Source organism: Equus quagga, chromosome 12, assembly GCF_021613505.1.
Source record: "Equus quagga isolate Etosha38 chromosome 12, UCLA_HA_Equagga_1.0, whole genome shotgun sequence".
Taxonomy (NCBI): Eukaryota; Metazoa; Chordata; class Mammalia; order Perissodactyla; family Equidae; genus Equus; species Equus quagga.
The window spans coordinates 87663100-87686686 of NC_060278.1; the positions used below are offsets into that span (position 1 = coordinate 87663100).

Genomic DNA, 23587 nt, shown 5'->3' on the forward strand with positions numbered 1-23587 from the left:
GCCAAAAACATACAATGGAGAAAAGACAGTTTCTTCAATAAATGGTGTTGAGAAAACTAGACAGCCACATGCAAAAGAATGAAAGTAGACCATTATCTAATGCCATGCACAAAAATAAACTCAAAATGGGTCAAAGACTTGAAGATAAGTCCTGAAACCATACAACTCCTGGAAGATAATATCAGTAGTACACTCTTTGACATCAAATTTAAGAGGATCTTTTCGAATACCATGTCTTCTCAGACAAGGGAAACAAAAAATAAACAAGTGAGAGTTCATCAGACTAATGAACTTCCACAGGGCAAAAGAAACTAGGATCAAAATTAAAAGACAACCACCAATTGGGAGAAAATTTTTGTAAATCATATACCCGATAAGGGATTAATCTCCATACTATATAAGGAACTCACACAACTGAACAACAAACAAATAAACAGCCCAATCAAAAAATGGGCAGAGGATACAAACAGACATTTTTCCAAAAAAGATATAGATGGCCAATAAACACATGAAAAGATGTTCAACATCACTAATCATCAGGGAAATGCAAATCAAAACTACTAAGATACCACCTTACACCTGTTAAAATGGCTATAACCACTAAGACTAAAAATAATAAATGTTAGGGTGTGGAGAGAAGGGAACCCTCATCCACTGCTGGCGGGAATGCAAACTGGTGCAGCCACTCTGGAAAACAATATGGAGATTCCTCAAAAAACTAAAAATAGAACTACCATACGATCCAGCTATCCCACTACTGGCTATCTACCCAAACAACTTGAAATCAACAATCCAAAGTAACACATGCACCCCTACATTCATCACAGCACTATTCACAACAGCGAAGACATGGAAACTATCCAAGTGCCCATCGACTGATGATTAGATAAAGAAGATGTGGTATATATATACAATACAATGCTACTCAGCCAGAAAAAAAGACAAATTCATCCTACTTGCAATAACATGGAAAGACCTGGAGGGAATTATGCTTAGTGAAATAAGCCAGACTGAGAACGACAAACACCAGATGATTTCACTCATATGTGGAATATAAACAAGCACATAGACAAAGAAAACAGTTCAGTGGTTACCAGGGGAAGGGGGTAAGGGGGTGGACACAGGGGGTGAAGGGGAGCACCTACGTGGTGACAGACAAGAAATAATGTACAACTGAAATTTCAAGATGTAAACTATTATGACCTCAAATTTAAAAAAAATACACACACACACAAAATATATGATTAAAAATTTATATACAAAGATGTTCATCAAAATATTATTAACAGTAAAAAATGGGAAGCTAGCTCATGGTTCAACAATAACAGAAGTGGGTAAACAATTTAAATGTACTTGAATATTGCTTCTGCATTAAAATTCATGTTTCCAAAAATATTTAACATCATTAGAAATGCTCATATTTTAAAAAGTATATAAAACTGTATTCATTATTTCAATTTTCTTATTGTGTGTGTATATTTATACATACATAGGGAAAAAGCCAAAGGAAACTCAAAAATAAGACAAACCACCCAACTAAAAACGGGCAATAGATTTTTTTGTGGGGCGCAAAAGACTTGAAAGACACTTTACAGTAAGCACATGAAAAGATGCTCAACATTATCAATCAGGAAAATGGAAATTAAAGCCACAAAGAAATAACACACCTACCATAATGGCTAAAATTAAAAAATAATATCAAATGTCGGCAAGGATGTAGAGCAACTGGAATTCTCATATTGGCGGGAATGTAAAAAGGTACAATTTGTCAGCTTCTTATAAAGTTAAGCATATACTTACCATAGGACCCAGAAATCTCACTCCTAGGTATTTACCCCAAATAAATGAAAACATGTCTACACAAAGACTTGCCTATGAAAGTTAACAGCAACTCTATTTATAATAGCCTCAAACTGAAAGTAATCTGGAAACAACCTAAATGTCCATCAATTAGTAAATGGATAAATTGTAGTATATCCCTACAATAGAATACTGCCCAACAATAAAAACGATCAACTATTAAAAGTTCTTAACCAGTGGAAGGAGAAGATTTTGTCCCCAAGGGGACATCTGGTAATGTCTGGAGACATTTTTGATTCTTCCAACCAGGAAGGAGAGTGCCAATAACATCTAGTGGATAGAAGTCAGGGACGCTGCTAAATATCTTACAAAGCACAGGACAGTCTCCAAAACAAATTATCCAGCCCAAAATGTCCTTAGTGCCAAAGTTGAAAAACTCTGAATTACTATATATCCAACAACATGGATGAATCTCAAAAACTTCATGGTGATCAAAAGGATCCAGACATTTCTATGCCATTCTAGAACAGGCAAAACTAACCTCAGTAATAGAAACCAGATGCGTACTTGCCTGGAACTAGGGTGGGGATTAATTACAAAGGGGCCAATGTACCTTTGGAGTTAAAATGTTCTATATTTTGATTGTGGGGATATACACATCTGCCAAAATGTAAACTGTACACTTAAAATGAGTGCACTTTATTGTATGTAAATTATACAAACAAGACTGGTAAAAAATAAACTGTTGAAGCTGGGTGAAAGGTACACGGCGGTTCAGGATAGTATTCTACTTTTGTATCCGTCTCAATTTCCGTAACAAAATGTTTTTAAAAAATACATGTATAAACACAAAATGATTCAGGGAGAGGCCTTATTTGAATTTGTCAAAAAAAATACTCAAGATTAAAATCTCACTGTGGGAATGACCTTTACATCTCTGTTCTTGAAGGGGAAAGAGGGTGATGTGAAAGACAGAGAGAGGGAAGAAAGAGATACAGTTTGATAGGGGGAAGGTAAAGAAAATTTCACAAGCTCCTTTCTCACCCCCTGTAATGTGCTACCTAGTCCCAGCCTGGCACTAAGCCATACCTTCTGTGATAGATGGACTTCTAAGATGACCATCAATCATTCCAGCCTTCTGATATTCACGACCTTGTGTATTATCCTCCCTCCTGAGTGTGGGCTGGCCTAGTGACTTGCTTCTAACCAACAGAACATGGGAAGGGAATGGGATGTCACTTTCATGATTAGGTTATAAAAGATTGTGACTTCCATCTCCCTAGAAAACTCTCTCTATTGCCTTCTCAGCTTGCCATGTTGGAGAGGCCAGATGGCAAGGAACTGAGAGCAGCCTCCAGCAAACAGCAAGTAAAAAATCAAGGCCCTTAACACATCCCTTGAGGAAGTAAATTCTGCCAACAACCAAGTGAGCTTGGAAGCAGTTCCTTCTTCAGTCAAGCATTGAGATGAGATTTCAGCCTGCTTGACTGCTGCCGATAAGAGACCCTGAAACAGATGACCCACCTAAGCTGTGCCCAGATTCCTGACCCATGGAAACCGTGCCATAATAAACGCATATTGTTTTAAGTTGCTAAATTTCTGGTAATTTGTTATGCAACAATAGATAACTAACACACCCTCTTTGGAAATCCTGCTGAATATTCACCTCCTTTAAAACTGTCTCGCAGTTTCTTGAAGAGTTAGATACACCATACAACGCAGCAATCCCACTGCGAGGGATTTACCAAAAAATAAATGAAAACATGTCTACACAAAGACTTGTACAAAAATGTTTATAGCAGCTTTATTCACAATCATCAAAACTGGAAACAACCCAAATGTCCATTACAGGTGAATGGATAGACAAATATGTTATATTCACATAACAAAACACTACTTGGCATTAAAAAAGGAATGAACTACTGATACATGAAATAACATGGATAAATATCAAAATCATTGTGCTGAGTGAAAGAAGTTAGACACAAAAGAGGACATAATGTAGGGGCTGGCCCCGTGGCCAAGTGGTTAAGTTCGCGTGCTCCACTGCAGGCGGCCCAGTGTTTCGTTGGTTCGAATCCTGGGCGCGGACATGACACTGCTCATCAAGCCACGCTGAGGCGGCGTCCCACATACCACAACTAGAAGGACCCACAACGAAGAATATACAACTATGTACCAGGGGGGCTTTGGGGAGAAAAAGGAAAAAATAAAATCTTTAAAAAAAAAAAAAAAAGAGGACATAATGTATGAATGTGTTCATATAAAATTGAAGAAAATGCAAAGCGTGGTGGTGCTGCGAGGGACAGACTGCAAAGGAGCATAAGGAAACTTTTTAGGGAGATGAAAATTTTCTGTATCTTGGTTGTGGAGGCTGTTTCATAATAAATACTATAAACCAATAAATAAATCTGTCAAAACTCATCGAAACATGTTTCACTTATAAATGGATACAGTTTATTGTATGTAAATTATACCTCATTAAACTGACCCAAAAATCACATTGTCAAGCCTTCTTTAATTACATCAAATGCAGCTGATTCCATTATTCTATCTCAGTCCTCAAACAGTATTCTATAGACAAATTACCCAAACTGCAGAGAATCCAGGGCTTCTTAAATTCTACAGTAGCTAAAACTTACCCAACGCTGTTATGCACCAGGCACCGTTCTAAGCGCTTTGCGTTATTAACTCAGTTAGCCCCCAACAACCCCATGAAATAGATTCTATTACCCCCATTTTACAAATGAGGAAACTGAGGCACAGAGAAGTACTTGCTTCCGGTCACACAGCTAGTAAGTGACAAAGTCATGACTCAAGCCCAGGCAGTCGGATTCTAGGGGCTGGGCTCTTTACTACCACCCCACTGCTTATCTCAGACCACTGGTAAATGCATACTCTCAGCTTACTAGAGACTGACAGGCTCATTCACTCATTCAACAAATATTTAAGCTTGCAATATATGCCAGGTATTGTTCTAAACGCTAAAGAGAGAACGGTGAAGAAAATATAGACACGTACCTGTTTTTATGGAGCTTACATTCTAGTAAGAACTTAGGTTTAAAGTGCAAGATTCTTAAATCAAAATAGTCATCCCCTTATTTATATATTTATCCAAATATTTATGCAAAACAAAGTCAAAAGTTGCCCAGTGGCCAGATCTGCTTAAATCAGTTAGAGCAGTGGTTCCCAAACTAGTCTGCACTTTAGAATCACCTAGGGATCTTTTAAAAATTCTAAAGCCCAGACCATACCCCCAGACCAATTAAATCACAATCTAAGTAGGGGGAAGGGAGGGACACAAGGCATTAGTAGTTTGCCGGGTTCCATAGGTGATTCCAATGTGAAGAAGACAAGTTTGGGAAATCACTGAACTAGAGTTTTTATCTATCTGAATAATGATAAAGTTCATTCATGGTGACATAGAAATAAGTAGATGAATGAGAAAAAAACTATATACACTTGCCCTTTTCTGAATCAGAGACTTGCAAGGTAGCTTTGTTTTTTTCCCAATGTTCTGAATTCTGAGAACATCAGAAAGTGGGCCAAATAATTATTTTCCTTCTTGGATTTATCCATGCCTCCATTACTCTCCAGGATCATGGACAACTGAGATATTCACCTTTTCATCTTTTATTGGTACTTTCCATGTGACCAATAAAGAATTCTTCCATATTACATATATCCAATATAACTGATAAAGACATGACTCAACTGCTTTTCTGTTGAGCAGATCTTATTTAATTCAGTCGCTTTGGGTCCAATCCACATGCCAAATGCAGTTTCCCAAAGTAAAATGTCCTATGGACAGTGAGATCAAAATGCCTTTTTTCTTAAAAAGTAAAGTCTATTTCTAATTCAATCCTTTGCTTAAGTTGAAACTAAGTCTTTTACAAATCAAATTTGCATTTGTATTCTACAGAATCAACAGACCTGTTTAAGAACTCTCTGACCACTCTCAGAAAAGAGTTAGAAGCTCAGTAGGACCCCTCTCCATTCCATCCAGGACCTAAGCAGAAAGGAAAAAGGGCAAAAAGGAAGAAGAGAAACATCAGAAGAAAAGACTAGATATATTACCTCAATAAACTTATTCGAAGTAAATTTTTGTGACTGGCCAAATTTGTCCTCTCTACCTTTCTTTCTGCTAATTTCACTCTAGAAAGAGTTGTAAAAGACATGAGATTATCTAGTCTTAAACCCAGTGGTTTTTTTTAACAAGGAAAGCTTATGATAATCACTAAGGAAGCTTTTTCAAAATACATTAGAAGTGGTTACACAGGGTGTTCATTTTATAACTCATTATCTTTATGACTTGTGCACTTTGCATAATGTGTGTTATACTCCAATTGACAAATATTAAAAAACAGATATATGTGTCCTAGGCAGAACCCCTGAAGGATTCTAATTAAGTAGGGAGCAGAAACAGAGTTCCACCGAGGTTACAAGATTTGCCCTAGGTCACACGTATAGTTAGCTATAGACTTAGTCCTTCCTGTCACTTTCGTACTCTTCCTGTAATAAAACTGTAAATATGCTAATATTATATTTTTTAACATTTACTCTCCTACTTATACTCTGAAAAAAATTTTATTACAAACGACAACTGCAAAAAACAAAAAAGCAAACAAATAAATGGAAAACACAGATGTCCTGGGTTCACAACTGTGCACCATTGCAGCTGCTGCATCATCCACATAAGAAAATTAAATAAAGCCTAATGTCCATGCAAAGATTCCCTAACTTTGGTATCCATTTTTTATAATGTTTTCAATACAGACAAATGTCAAATGACGAGCAGTAAAATCAACTGAGTACATCCTGAGAATAGACTAGCATTATTTATGATAACAAAACACAGGGTGACAGAATGGAAAGAGAGCTAGGCTGAACATGGCAGGGTGAGTATACCCTCAGTTCTAGTCATGATCTTCCAATAAAGATGTATGATTTGGGGCAGGACACAATCTCTCTGGCCTAAGATTCCTAAATTATAAAATAAGAGGATGAATCACTAAAAGCCAGAGCTAAATAAAATCTCAGGCACCTTCTCGGTTTAAGAAAACTCAAGGACTATTTATCAAGAAATTTAATTACTATTCTATATGCTTTCACTTTACCTCTATTGAAATGTTTTAAGCAGCTTTGTAAAACAAGAATCCTAGAATTCCTATGGTATCTGCCTCAAAAGCACAAGTTTATTTTTCAGCTTGTGCCACAGACAAATCTCCTAGATTTATTGTCTAGGTGCAAAACCTCTTCCTCCAAAGACAGCTAATAATAACATTCTCAATACTTTACCATCACCCTGAGAATCTTTTGCATCAGTTTTTTTTAAAATGGAAAATATGTGTATAGAAGTCCCTCATAATTTCTAATCTCCTGTAATTTGAATACTTTCAATGGATGCATTTGTTCAACCACTCTACCAACTGCCTACTATGTACCAGGCACTCTGCTATGCACTTTCCTGCTCCTAAGGTTACTACATAAGAAACAAAAAATTTGTGGAATGGGTAATTTAAATAACATTTTCATGAATGCCTAAATCATACAGAACTTAAAAAATTAAGTTGGCGTTTTAACCATATAGCCTTAAATGTTTCAGGATAATTTACAAGGTATTTAAAAGTGAATAAACAGCTAAATATGAACTGTCAAAGACCACTGTCATGGCACGACTAACATAGGAATCAATCCTCCCTACACTCTCTCATGAGGTTCTTATAAAAGTATTACATGCTTCCTGTTCCCAAGTCCAGGGCTCCAAGGGAAAATTTATGCAAACCTGCAGGCAAATCTCAGAAACTTAGTGCCCTGAAAGAATCAAGAGAATGCCTGTCAAGGAGCTTGGCATTTCAATACTGTAACAGCCCTTTTTTTGCTCTTGGTAGGGATAACAGACAATTTAAGAGACTACAGAATATTAACATTAACTTTTAAATTTCAACCCTGACATTTTAGTATAAGAAACAAAAGATTAATTAATGAAATATGAAATTTGAGATGATTATTATTTTTTTTAAGGAAGATTAGCCCTGAGCTAACTGCTGCCAATCCTCCTCTTTTTGCTGAGGAAGACTGGCCCTGAGCTAACATCCATCCCCATCTTCCTCTACTTTATATGTGGGACGCCTACCACAGCATGGCTTTTGCCAAGCAGTGCCATGTCTGCACCCAGGATCGAACTGGCAAACCCCAGGCCGCTGAGAAGCAGAATGTGCGAACTTAACCACTGGGCCACCGGGCCGGCCCATGAAATTTGAGATTCTTAAAACTACTCATTCTAACACAGATATATAGAGTTAATAATGTAATCTAGCACATTATAAACCAACAGAGTAAATCAGAAGCTCCACGAGATTTTTTCCATCTTGTTAGATACCACACGGTAGGTGGATAAAGTGAAATGTAGAGAAAAACTACTTTATACATCATGTTCTAATTATGAACACCACCATGTTCTTTCAATCATAATCAAGCTACAGTCAAAAAGCAATACAAAGTTTGGAGTACCAGTCTTTTAATCCATGCTCTAAATATACAAATGACATTGAGAAGTTGACCAAATCCTACAATCTAGGGATCAACAAAAAATCCCCTAAAAATAAGGATGAGAATCTGAGCAGAGTAAGAACTAAAGCCCCTGGAAATCATCTGGTCCAATACTCTCATGGAAAAGATAGAAAAATTAAGGCCCGAGCGAATAATTTGTTCAAAGCTTCTTAGTGTTAGGGAAGTCTTTCATTTCATATGTGACACTTCTTTGCAAATTAAATATTTCATTTTAAAAGCACTAGAAAAGTATGTTATATAATGATAATGAATGTTGTCTTGCAATAAGACAATGATGGAAGACAAATTTAAAGAACAATGGCTTTCTTCCTCTATTAAGCTTCCAACAAGAGTTAAATCGTGAGATCTGGGCTGTAAGTTAGAGAAGTCCTTGGATCATCATTCTAAGAGTCTGCCAATGCTTCTTCTTCTGCATGGTCTTAATATATTCATAATGACAGTGTTGGCAGGTTTTCTTTTTTTTTGCTTTATGCACTTATAATTGTCACTTTTTAAATCAAACACTGAAGTCCTAAGACCAGCTTTCAAGTCCTGTAGCCACCATTCACCATTACTGATGACCACGATGAATACATTTAGGAAACCTGCAGACAGAACTGTATTAGGTGAATACACTAATATTTTCAAACACAGGTATAGCATTCAAACTTACTTGAAACAACTAAAAATGCACTTTCTTCAAAGTTCAAAAGAGATTATTTAAAAATTAGAAAATCTAATACTATGCTTATCCCCAAACAATGAAGAGAGAATTTTTTGATCAGAAGAGGAAATTCAATGGCAAGATAAACAAGTTCACTTACATTAAAAAAATAAATACATAAGTCTCTGCCCAAATTGCAAAAAAAGAGAAAACAAAACTAAGGTTAAAATTAATAACAATAAAACAAAATAAAGAAATAAAATTAGAAGAATTATTAACTTCAGTGGGGTGGTGATAAGCAAGACATGAACCCAGAAGTCATAAAGAAAAAGATCAACAGACATGATTAGATGAAAATTAAAATAGTCTTGAGCCGGCCTGTGGCCTAGTGGTAAAGTTTGGTACACTCCGCTCCAGTGGCCTGGGTTCAGTTCCTGAGCATGGACCTATGCCACTTGTCAAGCCATGCTGTGGCAACAACCCACATACAAAATAGAGGAAGACTGGCACACATGTTAGCTCAGGGTGAATCTTCCTCAGCAAAAAAATAATTGAAATAGTCTATATGTCAAAAGAAACCGCAAAGTCAAAAGCCAAACGATAGATTGGGAAAATACATTTGCACCATGAGACAAAAAAGCGGTTAATATCCCAAATACACAAAAGCACCTACAAATTGATTAAAAAGTAAAAAATTAACAACCCAAGAGAAAAATAAGTAAAGGATTAGAAAAGTCGATTTGCAGAATAGGGAATGCAAATATCCAATGAATGTATGCAACTTATTAATGGTCAAGGAAATGAAAATTAAAATAAGAAAACACTTTTCACCTAGCTGATTGGCAAAAACTAAAAAGATGCCTATTATCCAGTGCCAGTGGGAATAAGAACTGCAACAACCTTTATGGAAAACAACCTGGCAGTTCATAATACTGAAATAAGCTTATCTTTTAATCCATATTTGGGAATATATCCTACAGAAGTAAAAGCTCTATTTCTTAAAGGTATATGCACAAGGATGTTACTGTTTGTAACGGGGGAAAAAAAATCAGAAACAGCCTGAATGCCCAGTGAGAGAAACCTATGTAAATGGACTATTATGCAGCAAGAAAAAAACTGAATTAGATATCTGTTTAATGATATAGAAGAAAACATATGATACCCTATAAAGTAAAAAAACAGAAGTTGTAGAATAATGTGTATGGCATCATGAGAATCATAAAACACAGAAAATAAATCACTATGTACATCTGCGTTTCTAAGAGCACAGAGAAAAATATGGAAAAATCACACTAAGCTATTACATTTGGGTAGTTTGGAGGATAGGAACTGGAGAGGAGGAGATGGTTGGCTTTTCTGCATGCACCTCAAATGATGGTCAGCTTATTTCCATTAGCCTGTACTGCTTTTGTGGTTTGAAAGGAAAATCTATCTGAGTATACTAGAACAGAAAAGAAATGGAAGAAAAAAATCTATACCAAGAATGACAGAAAAACTAAGTTATTTAAAATTAATAAAGAATTGGTGTATAAAAGACAGCCAGAAACACTCAGAGGACAAGGAATAAAAATAAATTCTGGGTGCTTTTTTTTTTTGAGGAAGATTAGCCCTGAGCTAACATCTGCTGCCAATCCTCCTCTTTTTGCTGAGGAAGACTGGCCCTGAGCTAACGTCTGTGCCCATCTTCCTCTACTTTATATGTGGGACGCCTACCACAGCATGGTGTGCCAAGCGGTGCCATGTCCGCACCCAGGATCCAAACCGGAGAACTCCGGGCCGCCGAGAAGCAGAAGGTGCAAACTAAATCACTGCGTTACCAGGCCGGCCCCTGGGTGCTTTTTATGTGGGCATGTAAAACAACTTTTACGAATTCAATATTTACCTCTACTTCAAAAAGAAAAATAAAAGAAGTTTTTGATTCAACTGTTCTATGTTTTTTAGGCTTATCTGCTTAGAATGGTTTTTTAAAAAAGCAAATACAACTCATCATGAAATTCTGTCAAATTCCCCCATTATATATTCTCAATCTGTATCTTTTTTTGGTAAAATTATATTTGATTTTACCTATATTTTGAAACTTGAAATTTATCTTTTATAACAATGCAGCATTCTTTGTTACACATAAAATTTTTAAATGCATAGTACAAACTTAAAAGGAAAATACCAAATTTACACTGAACAAATTATCAAATGATATGCAAATTAGTTCAAACAAGATTGAAAAAAATGCTCACCACTGATAAGAATAAAAAACATATTTGCTAGTCACAAAGTAAAAAAAATGCAACTTCACTATGGAGAGATCTGGCAGTCATAATCTTAACCCTGTGATCGAAGTTATCACCAATATTGAGACAACCAGACATTTATGTACCTCGTGATATGAGGCAATGTGAAAAATAAGTACTTTTGCCCAAATGTTTAACTAGAATCTAATCAAGCCTTTACAATCTAATTCTTTAGAATCTAATCAAGTCTTTCAACCTTCCAGTTTAGGGACATACAAGGAATAAAACAATCAGATAAATCCAGAATCTGGGCTATTCAACAAGAAAACTACTCTAGGGGCCATTCCATGGCTGAGTGGTTAAAGTTCCACGAGCTCTGCTTTGGTGGCCTGGGTTTGCAGGTTTGAATCCCGGGTGGACCTAGTCCACTCATCAGCCATGCTGTGGAGGCATCCCACATACAAAAAATGGAGGAACAATGGCACAGATGTTAGCTCACGGCTAATCTTCCTCAAGCAAAAAAAAAGAAGAAGATTGGCAATGGATGTTAGCTCAGGGTGAATCTACCTCACCAAAAACCAACCAAACAAACAAACTGCTCTGGTTTAAACAAATCAATGCCATGGGAAAAAAAAGGTGAGGGAGTAGACAAGAAATGAAAATTGTTCTAGGTTAAAAAGACCATAAAAATAATAACATGCAAATGCAACGCATGGTCCTTAATTTCATTCCACTTCAAACAAGTCAGCTATAAAAGTCATCTTGGAGACAACTGGAAAACTTAAATACACCACTTAATGTTAGATAATATCAAGCAATTATTGATAATTCTGTTAGATGTGATAATGGCATTATGATTATAAAGGAGAACCTCCTTATGTGTAAGAGATGCATGCTAAAGTATTGAAAGGCATAGTATCATGATGTCTTTATTTTGAAAAGGTTTAACATAATAAGTATATTACTAATATTCATCATGGCAACATGATGAATATAGATGGTGGACATAAGGGTGTTCACTGTACTGTTTCTGGGGGCTTTTTTGGGATATGTTCAAAATTTTTCATAATAAAACATTAAAAATATCAAAAAATCCATAAAACCGTGAGGTACCACTATTAAAATGGAAGAAAAAAATTATAAAATCCAACATTAACTACTGGCTAGTGGGAATATAAACTAGTAGTTGTTCTAAAAACACAACATGGCTAAAAAGTGATAACCTCAGACCTAACTGAATCATTTTAGGGAATATATTCTAAGAAACAGTTGGGGGAGAAATTTATAAAAAGATGTCATAGCGGTATAACTTAGAATTGCAAACCAAAAATAAAAACAAACTGGAAATCACCCAAATGCCAAATACTAGAGTATTTAAACTTTGGTCATTATGCATTCATTAAAAATGATAACTATACAGACAAGTGGAAAAGTGCATCAATATATTGCCATTTGAAAATGATACAAAAAATTGTATGAATTAAACTTGTAAAGATTATAAGCATATGATAATGACTAGGAAGTTAGGTGTTTATTTCTCTGTAAAATTTAAATACAATTTAAAACATTTCATGAGGACATACGCTCTTAGAGAAAATATGAACAATGCAAATATAGAATGAGGAAGAAGTGCCTAGGCACAAATAAGGAAAAGCACCTGAGGACTACCGTTGACCACAATTTGAGTGAGTATTCACAATTTGCATATAGTCCTATTGTGGACAAAAGTCAACATAACCATCATTAAAAGGACACAGAAAAAGAACATGTCATTGGCTTAGACAGTGCATAATCTTCCTCAATTCTTTCCATTAGTCAGATGTTTCAAAAAGAAACTGAAATCAGAGTTCAGAGAAAAACCAAGGGGTAAAAAACAGGATGGAAAAGAGGTGATTCTGGAGAAAGATATGAAAGAAAATGAAGAATAATATGATTATTACTACTGAAATCCATGGAGAGGCTTTGGAATAGAGACCATGAAAAGTTGCTCGATCTCAACGCCACAGATGACTGACCAAGAAGCTAATAAAACCCACAAAGTTTGTTGTTGTGGAGTTTTGTTTTTTTTTATATAAGAAGGATTTCTTGACTGGTGAAAAGTTACTGGCATAGGCAAATGAGGGAAGCTGGGTGTGTTAAATCATCGACCAACTGTTTTCTTCAGGGTGTCTACTTATCCATGATCAACTAATCACAGAATCTCCCTAAAGCTTGAATTAGTTATCCACCATTTCGAAATTCTGCAGTGCCATCCTGTTCCCACACACTACCCACTCAGCAACACTTAAATGTCCTAGTTCTGGCACGTAGGGCCCCAACAAACTACTCTGGCCGTTATCTCCCCACAACTCTTGTGCATGACAGCAAACCAGACTTCTCACTATTTCATTCCTTATGCTTTCCTTACGTCCATGATTCCCTTGGTTCTTCTCTCAACTTAATTCGCTGCAATCTTATCTTTCCTTTTATTTAGTAAATTCTAATTTAATACCTCTGTATCATCTCTGTATCATGCCACCTGTTATGGGTTGAACTGTGTCCCCCAAAAGTCTTAACCCCCAGTATCACAGAATGTGACCTGATTTGGAAATAGGGTCACTGCAGATGTAATTAGGTAAGATGAGGTCTTAACTCATCTTAAGTGGGGTAGACCCTGAATCCAACATGACTGGTGTCAGAAGAACAGGCAAATTTGTACACTGAGACACACAGGGAGACTGCTTTGCGACAACAGAGGCAGAGACTGGAGTGATGCAGCTGCAAACCAAGAAATGCCAAGAACTGGTGGAAGCTAGAAAGAGGCAAGGAAGGATTCTACCCAAAGTCTCAGAAAGAATACAGGCCTGCTGACACCTTGAATTCAGGTTCTAGACTCAAGAACTGTGAGAGAATAAATTTTGTTTTAAGTCACCCAGTTTGCAGTAGTTTGTTACAGCAGCTCTAGGAACGTAACACACCATATTTTCCATGAAGCCTTCCCTGATCCTCCAAGTGGAAGTGATCTCTCTTCTAAATTCCCATAGCACTATCTCATTTAAAAGACAGTTTTCCCTCTTTTTATTTATGTTCACATCACTTCCCCAGATGAATTCGTTTCCTGAAAGGCAGAAACTAATTACTCACCAACTGTACAGACCTCTCAACACTGGTAGGCAGTCAACATACACTGACTATAATAATCAAATTTTTCTTCATACTTAATTATTCCAATCTGCATGCTTCTGAATGAGTCATCTCCACACCCACTGAAGAGTTACACACAACCTAAAAGAACTCAGTTGAAGGCTCATTTTCTTTAGGAAGCATTCCTAGATTCAAATTTACTTATACTAGTTACAGCAATATATTTCACAGTGATATATGCGTGTTTGTATATGCACAAACAGTACTGCTGTTAACTAATATCCACAATGGGGAAGAATGTTTATTTAACAAATTCATTATTTAGGGTCTATTGGTCTGTCTCTTATTAAGTGTAGTCAGATCCTTGTTTACCTAAAACTCTTCCCACCTTTACTGGTATACAGCAGTTAACCACAGTGTCTTTGAATTTCTACAAGTGTTTGAATTTCTTAATTCTATATATTATAGAAGGGACACAGCCTTATTTCCACATAACATTTAAAATTATGGTAAGGGACTTAACCTAATGAACAATTTCCCTGAGTAAAATCCAAAACAGGAACCTGATTCACAAATTTGCAACTATTTCTTCCTGTAAAAGACTGCTGCTGTCTGGTCTTTAGAAAATGTACATAAATGGTACTACGGAACTAATATTAAACAGGTTCAATATCAGTAAAGGAGCTGATGAATGGGAACTTTTGTGGCCTCTGTGTGTGTTCTGGGGGGGAGTTTGCAGCTGGTTAATGCTAAATACAAACCTAAATACCTATTTAAAGTATGAACGCCCTCTGAATTTGGTGTTCATTAATATTATTAACTGAAATAGTTTTTTTCCAGCTTTATTGAGATATAATTGACATATAACATTGTGTAAGTTTAAGGTGTACAACAAGATGGATATGCAAATATATTGCAAAGTGATTACCACAATAAAGTTAGTTAACATATCCATCACCTCATACAATTACCATTTTTGTGTGTATGTGATGAGAACATTTAAGATTTACTCTCCCAGCAACTTTCAAGTATATAATACAGTATTGTTAACTAGTCACCATGCTGTACATTAGAACCTTAGAACTTATTCATCTTATAACTGGAAGTTTATACCCTCTGACCAACATCTCCCCATTTCGCCTACCTCCCAGATCCTGGCAACCACCAATCTATTCTCTCTTTCTATGAGTTTGGCTTTTTAACTAACATAGTTAATATTAACTGATCATTAATATTCTAACTGACATAGAATATACAACTCTTCAGAAGATAAAGAAGATGCGGTTCTGGTCTTTTGCTTTATAGGATTTATATATAAAATATAGCTTATTACCAAATTCTAGGGCTGTATTACTCCCTTCAACAAAGCCATAGTACTCCCTTTATGCACATATCTATATATACCCCTAATCATTTATTAATTAACTCAGCAAATGTTTACTGAGCTCCTAGGCAGCCACCTAAGTCCTTTCTAGAACAAGGTGAAGTAAAAAAAGATCAAAATTAAAAAAAATAATAAACGTGCCAGACAACACAATAGGTAGACATTGAAGCCAAAGGGAAGAAGAAAGTGACAGACACAGGCCCAGCCCTGAAGGAGCACTCAATATAGTGAGGAAGGAGAGTAAACTAGCTCCATGTCTCTCCTTTCTTCCCATGTTGTTCTTACACTTCATGAGCAGGCTTACTTTCTTAGTGTATAGCTCTCATTATGTCACCATAAGGCTAAAAACTTTTGATGACTCCTCATTACTTAGTCAATCAAGTCCAAACTTCCCAGCTTGGAAATAAAAAGAATTCAAAGTCTTCCATGATTCAGTTTTACAGTATGCAGAGACTAAGAACACAGGGTTTGGAATTAGACTGCTTGGACTCAAACTCTTTCTCCATTATTGTTAGCTCTATTCCTCAGTTTCTTTATCTATAAAAAGGGATAAAAAATAAAGAGTCAGCCCTGATGGCCTAGCAGTTAAAGTTTGGCATGCTCCACTTCAGTGGCCCGGGTTCAGTTCCCAGGTGTGGAATCACACCACTCGTCTGTCAGTAGCCATGCTGTGGCAGCAGCTCACACAGAAGAACTACAAGAATTTACAACTATACACAACTATGTACTGGGGCTTTTGAGGGAAGAAAAAGAAGAGAAAGGAAGAAGATTGGCAACAGATGTTAGCTTAGGGCAAATCTTTCCCTGCAAAAAAAAAAGAGAGAGAAGGGATAGGGGCTGGGCCCATGGCCTAGGGGTTAAGTCTTTGGCATACTCCACTTCAGCAGCCCAGGTTCACTTTCCAGGCATGGACCTACACCATTCATTGGCAGCCATGTTGTGGCAGCAACCCACATACAAAATACAGGAAGATTGGCACAGGTGTTAGCTCAGGGCAAATCTTCCTCAGCAATAAATAAATAAATAATCCTATTTTTAAAAAATAGTGCCTATCTCACAGGGTTGTTGTAAGGATTAAATGAAATACTACTTATAAAATACTTGGCACATTATCTGGCAAATAGTATGCAGGCAAAAAATGTGAGCTACTACAATAATTATTATTGCTGTTGTTGTTCAATCTCTATTTCTAGCCTTAATTCCAACAACAGCCTTGTAACAATCCTGTTCTCCAGCCAAAATGGACTCTACTATCTCCTAAACACCCACCTGTACAATCATGCTTTCACTCAGCTGGAAAATACTGCTTCATCTCTAAGTATTAAGATCCTAACTATTTTTGGCAGCCCCACTCAATGGTCACCTCTTTCAGGTACCATTCTCTGATATCTCAGCTCCATCACACATTACATACACCTCACATGACACTTAAACCCTGGCTAGATTCATCTTTGTATCCTGCAGAGTTCTAGCCCAATGTACATAGTAGGGCCCAACAAATATATGACAAATGAATGAATTCCTATATTTCCTCTCTCTCAACTACTCTCTTGGAGAATAGCTCTAAATCACACGTAAAAAGACCTCTTCTGTAATCTTTCATAAGGCTGGCCAACTAGTTTTTGTTTCTATCACCAATGTGGTAACTTCTAATGTCCCAGCACATAGTAGATGCCTAAATATTCAGTGATCTGAACTGAATTTCGTCTCATGTTTTAATTTCAATTATCATTTTATTCATTGCAATCAACTATGACTCAGCCTTAGAAATAAATTTTAGTTTTTACCTGCTTATAAACTCATCTGTCAATTTCTGGCTATCTTGACCCTATCCCAATATGTCTACTTGACAGCCCAGGTTCAACTCCCTGGCGTGGACTGACACCACTCATTGGCAGCCATGCTGTGGCAGTGACCCACACACAAAATAGAGGAAGACTGGCACAACATGTTAGCTCAGGGCAAATCTTCCTCAGCAATAAACTTAAAAAATAAATAAATAAAAAGAAAATCCTATTTTTTAAAAATGGTTTAAAAGAGAGATTGGTTTAGGAGAGATACTGGTTTAGGAGAGATAATATTTAAAACCTCAGTAAAGTAAGAACCAGAAAATCAAATGCCTATAGGGCAACAAAAGTAAATAAGCGAAGCAAGAGAGTAGTGAGAACCACACAGAGAACTAGGAAGCACACATCCCAGCTAAAAGCTATTGTACTGCTATGAGAGAATATGGGCTTGGTGTTGACAGATCTTCCAATATTTCACAGTAAATGAGAAACTCAGAAATTTGTGTAAACTTTTAAGACATTAAAAATATTGTCTGAGCCAAACAAAACATGTCTGCAGGTCAAATCCAACTACAGGCTGCCAGTTTGCATCCTTTGCTACAGAAGTTCTCTGCAAAAGAAGTGATGGGGTGGAAGGAGTTCCACTGCAGCAGACAGTCTAAGGCAGCATCTAAAATCAAGTAGCAACTTGGAAGCATCTCCTGCAACACTTAGCCTAGCTCTCAATCAATCTGTTTTGACCTCAAAACCAAATTAACTCTACAGTTGTGTTGACCATACTGAGCCTCTACTTTGTGCCTCGTGCTGAGAATCAGAAATGAACAAGAGTGCTAAATAACAGCTGACATTATTGAGCATTTTCTAGGTGCCACACTCTTTTACTCAAGCTAGATGAATTAACTCAATCCTCGCAACAACTCTATGAGATAGATATTATTATTTTTATTTTAAAGATGAGGAAACTGAGGCACAAAAAGGTTATGGAACTTGTCCAAGGTCACACAATTAGCAAGGAGCAGACCTGGAATCGGCACCTTCGATAGACTCCACCAGAAAGAGCTCACAACTTGAAAATAAATGCCATTCAATAAATGGTACTGGGATAGTTAATTATACATAGGAAAAAAATAAAATGGGACCTTACCTCTCACCAGACACAAGAGTCAATTCTAGATAGATTAGAGATCTAAACATCAAAGGCAAAGAAGTAGAGATTCAAGAAGATAATATAAAGAATAACTTCAAAATCCTGGGGGAGAAGCTTGATAAATTTCACTTTATTAAAATTCAAAACTTCTTTTCAACAAAAGACAAAGAAATTAAAAAGATTAGCAACAAACTGGGAAATATCCAATATTTATAACCAATAAAGGATTAATAATCAGAAAATAAAGAAATCTTTGGGAAAAAACAACCCAAAAGAAAAATGGCAAAACAAGCCCCAGCACGGTCTAAGCTGTGAAAACCTGGCCTTACCACAGGTGCCACACAGCAGACCCCAGAACAGTCGATCTTGGCATCACTAACCAACATAAAATATTCAGGGGTCTATGTCATGTTGCAGGTGCATACAGCATGGGGGACCCAGCCAGGACAGAGTCAAGATGATTATTCTCTATCATGTTGGAACTGGATGGTAAATCAGAAGCCGAACATCCAATATTCAGACACATAGATGATCAATTGGCAAATGTTTTTGGTAAAGGGCCAGATAGTAAATATTTCCAGTTTTATGAGCTACATATTCTCTGTCATAACTACTCAACTCTGCCATTAGTAGAAAGAAAAGAGCCAAAGACAAGATGTAAATGAATGAGTGTACCTGTGTTGCAATAAAACTTTATTTACATAAATAGGGGGTGGGCCAGATTTGACTCATGGCCATAGTATCCAAACCTTACATAGTTATGACTTTTCCTACACTCTAGGAATACTTTCCAGGTCTTTCCCTACCTTTTATGTCTGCTGATACTTACCTCTGATTTCCTTAAGCAAAAACTATACCACACTTGACAGTATTGCAATGGTTTCCAAAAGTCTATTACTCTACCAAAAAATATCTTCTCCTTTATTATCTGTGACAATTCTCACATTTTCCTTTCACTTTTGTTAAACTTCTTTGACAGCTACCATCCCAAACTAGAAATCTAAAAAATTCCCTCTCTCTCTCTCATCATTCACAATGTCAGTTATATTAATACCTGAAAAGCCTAACTCTGTTCAATAGTCACAGCCTCTGCCTTAGTTCAGGCCCTCATTAATTCTTCCCTACTCTCCAGTCCACCCTTCTTCCAAAGAACTTCAATTTATCTACTAAAAACTAAACCTCACCATACATCAACTCCTTGAAAACCTTGAATACCTCCCTATCAGTTAATGATTCAGTCAAAACTCCTTAGCAAGGTCTTTCACAACCAGGTTCCACACAACCTTCCCAATCTCATCTCTGATCACTCTTTTCACACGCACACACACACACACACACACACGCTCCAGTCACATTCAATTACATTCCCTGAAAATTCATGCCTTTACCTGGAAAGCTCTTCTCTCCAATCTACACCTAGCAAACTCCTCTGCCTTTCAGAATGCATCTCAAGTGTCACCCCTTCACAAAACCTTCCCATTCCTAGAGCAAAGACATGCCCACCTCTGTATCCTTAGAACCCTTGATAACTCTCCTTTGGCATTTTCCATCCTGAACTATCACTGTTTACATGTCCACGTCTCTTATGAGACTGAATATCCAAAGTGAAACCTGCCATAAAGACTTTGAACCCCCAGATCCTAGCATAATGCTTGACATGCAGCAGATGTCTTAGCGCAGAGTAAATGTCTGCTAAATGGAAGACACGCTTGGCAGTAGGAGTAGGATTTCTTAACCTGGGATTCAAAGACAGGAGTCCACAGAATTCGGGGTGGGGGAGAGGGGGTCCATAAACTTGGAAAAAAAATTACCTCTTTATTTTCACTAACCTCTAACTGAAAGTTACCATTTTCTTCAAATATGAATGTAGGCAACAAACCATTCTAGTATTAGCAGTATCTGTGACTCTGTCACAATAATCACAGATATCTTTATATTATACTACAGTTGATGCAGATTATCTTAAAATATTATTTATGCTCATCGCATCTTTAAAATTGTACTTAGACCCATCACTAAATCTGATTTCTTATTGTGCTGATAAAGAAGTATGTCTATATTACTGTATTACAATTTGTATATTTTGGTAACTGTATTTCAATATAATTGGTTTTCTTTGTAATCCAGTGTATTTTGTTTCACGCAATTAAAAATATTCTGAGAGGCCCATAAGCTTCTCTAGATGCTAAAGGGCCCCATGGCACAGACACGGTTAGGCCTTCCTGCATTAGAAAGATCCAGAACAAATGGATCATGTTGCTGTATATATGTATGGCATGTACGTATTGAATATACTGTATACTGAACCTTATTGCTATGAAGTTCTCATAACCTTTTTGTTGAAAGTCCTTTTTGATTATATGGGAGTCCTGGAACTACTATATCATGACTGATTTGCAGTTTCCCTCAGAATTCTCCCATCAGCCCATATGAACTTTGAACTCTTCTCTATGATGATCAAACTTCAATTAAAGTTTGATCATGATAGAGATCTTGCGTCTCTATCATTGTACACTGTTATCTCTCTAGCTTTTTGTGTCCCTTTGCTGTATAGTAAACACCTAGAAGAGAAGGGGCATCTTTTAAAACTCTAGAAAGTGAGAAGTCACAAGGGTCCTGAAGATAATTTCTTTGCACAAATGGAGGTGGGCTAGAAATTATCAAATAGCTGGTTACCTATACTTTTTTGTTTCCCCCTTAGTCTTTGTACTGACAAACTTATTACAAAAACAAAATAAATTTATTAATAGTTCTTTGATATATGCTACCAAGCTTGACTTCTTAACACTTTTTTCCGGTTAGCAAATTGCTCTAGGGCAGTGTATGGAATGAGGAGGCAGCAGACCTGAGTTAGAATACCTGCTCTGCCACTAACTTGTAAGATCTTGAAAAGTCAACTTTTCCTTTCTAGGTCTCAACCAAAATCACTACACAATCTGAAATTGTTACATGATCTCTAAGACCCTTGTAGTTTTTATACATTTATTTCTCTTCATCATTCTTACTGGCTTCAACAACGCCTTTCTGATGACCTCCCCAGGTGACCCTGCTCTTAAAACAGTGGGCTGTCCCCTTCCTGGGAAGACACCTTGGGTCACCGCCCACAAACAGCCCAGTCCCTCCTTTTAAAGACACACAAACTCCCTAAGTTGATGGAGGCGCTCTCTCTTCTTGCCAATCAGTTCCACTCTCTGCACCCCTTTTGCTGACCAGCTCCTGCATCCAAACCTCAGTCCCCCTTTTCCCTCCTCCTCTTCAAAGCCTTCCTTTTTTCTGTTGCTGTCCCCAGTAGGGACTGGAGGATCCTGGGGGCACATATGTCCTCAGTCCCTTGGGAGTTATACGGACTTGCAATCTAGCCTGCGACTCCGACGACTGCCCCAATCTGATACCTGCGTCGGTACCTAAAGGGCCCCCATTTCTAATCAATACCCTCCCCCCAACCACCAAAGAGCTGTCCCAGCCCTGACAGCTTGAGCGTGGGTCCCACGCCCCTCCGGGTCCTACCTGCCTTGGGGTCCTGAACACCGCCCACTGCCTAACCCAGCTCCAGGTCCTGGTCCCCCAGCCCCATGGACCCAGATCCCGGTTCCGTTTGGACCCAGTGTCCCTTCTCCGCGACCCCCGCCACGACCCCACGTCCGGCTCCCGCCAGTACCTAGGGCCTGGAGCACCACCCCATGCAGACCCCGGCCGGCCTTGCACTCCCTCAGCGCCCCAGACCCCGCGTCCCGCACCCTCCCCAACCCTGGCCGGGCCCCGGCTCCCTCCAGCGCCCCCGCCCGCAGGCCCCGGGCCCGCTCCCCAACATGGCGACGGGGACACGAGCGCGGCGGGCGGGGCGGCTCCGGGCCGGGCCCGCACTGGGGCCGTGCTCCACGGTCGGCCGGCGCCATTTTCCCGCGCCGGGCCCGGGCGGCACCTCCTTCCAGCGGAGCCAGCCAGGCTGAGACCGTGGACGCCCGGCGGGCCCACCCCTTACGGGCCCGCGTCGCCGTCACCTCACCTGAGCGCGGCCCCAGCCCTCCCGGGCGGGCCTCGGAGAGCCGGCCGGGGCCGTGCGTGCCCGCGGCCCTCCGTGTGTCTGTCCGTCCGTCCTCGCGTGCGCCCGTCTGTCCGGCCGTCGGCACCCGGCCGCCCGCAGCCCGACCCGGCAGGGCCTCGGGGAGCCGGCGGGGAGGGGGATGGGCCGGACCGGGCCGGGGAGGGAGGGGGAGGGAGGGAGAGAGGGAGGGAGCGCGGGAGGGGCGGGGCGGGGCGGATCCAGGGGGCGGGGCCCTGGGTCACGTGACCAAACGTCCCTGGGAGCGCGGGGCCGAGCGCGCGCCCGCTCACTTGGACGCAGAGCGGTTAGTACCGGCGTCCAGTGGGTCTCTGTATGCTTCCTAGCACTGTAATATCGTCAGTCACTTCTATCCCCACTTCGGAAGCTCTTCACGGCTCTATAGGAGCCCTCTGGCTGAGTGTCCTTGGGCGAGTCAACTCTCCAAGCTTCAGTTTACCCGTCTGAAATATGGGAATAATAATAGTGCTTTGTGAAGAGGAAATGATGGCATGGAAAGCGCTTGACACAGAGCCTGACAAATAGTGTCTAATAACGTTAATGGTGATAAAGATAGCCTTTATTACTAAGTCCTTCTCTACTTTTCCCATTACCAGCACGCTAGGAAGTTCAGTAGGTGCTCAATAAATATAATTCTTGCGTGAACAAGGGAGTACGGCCCCTCCCCTCTCCCCAAATGTGGGGAAGCCTCCCCGGCACTCGACTTGATACCTGTCATACAGGCCAGGATTCAGATCTGGCTTTCACTCTTGATAGCTGTGTGATTTTCTTTTGCCTCTGAACCTCAACTTCCTCACCTGTAAAATGGGAGTTAATGGTCTGTTGGGAGCATCACAGAA

At 38.7% G+C, this 23587-nt stretch overlaps 1 protein-coding gene across 9 annotated transcripts in view; it reads right to left on the reverse strand.

Annotated features, from left to right (window-relative positions):
• NCOA6 (nuclear receptor coactivator 6) overlaps window positions 1-22885 on the reverse strand; it is a 104613-nt gene extending 81728 nt beyond the window's left edge. For 5 of the 9 annotated variants that reach the window (XM_046678268.1, XM_046678267.1, XM_046678266.1 and 2 more), the window contains exons 1-2: window positions 22692-22885; window positions 5734-5809 (exon numbers count right to left, since the gene is read on the reverse strand). The gene's annotated coding sequence lies outside the window, so the exon portion shown is untranslated. Of the gene's footprint in view, window positions 1-5733; window positions 5810-22686 lie in introns of all 9 variants that reach the window. The other 4 variants (XM_046678261.1, XM_046678262.1, XM_046678264.1 and 1 more) reach the window with 2 other exon arrangements.
• Window positions 22886-23587: the final 702 nt, after the last annotated feature.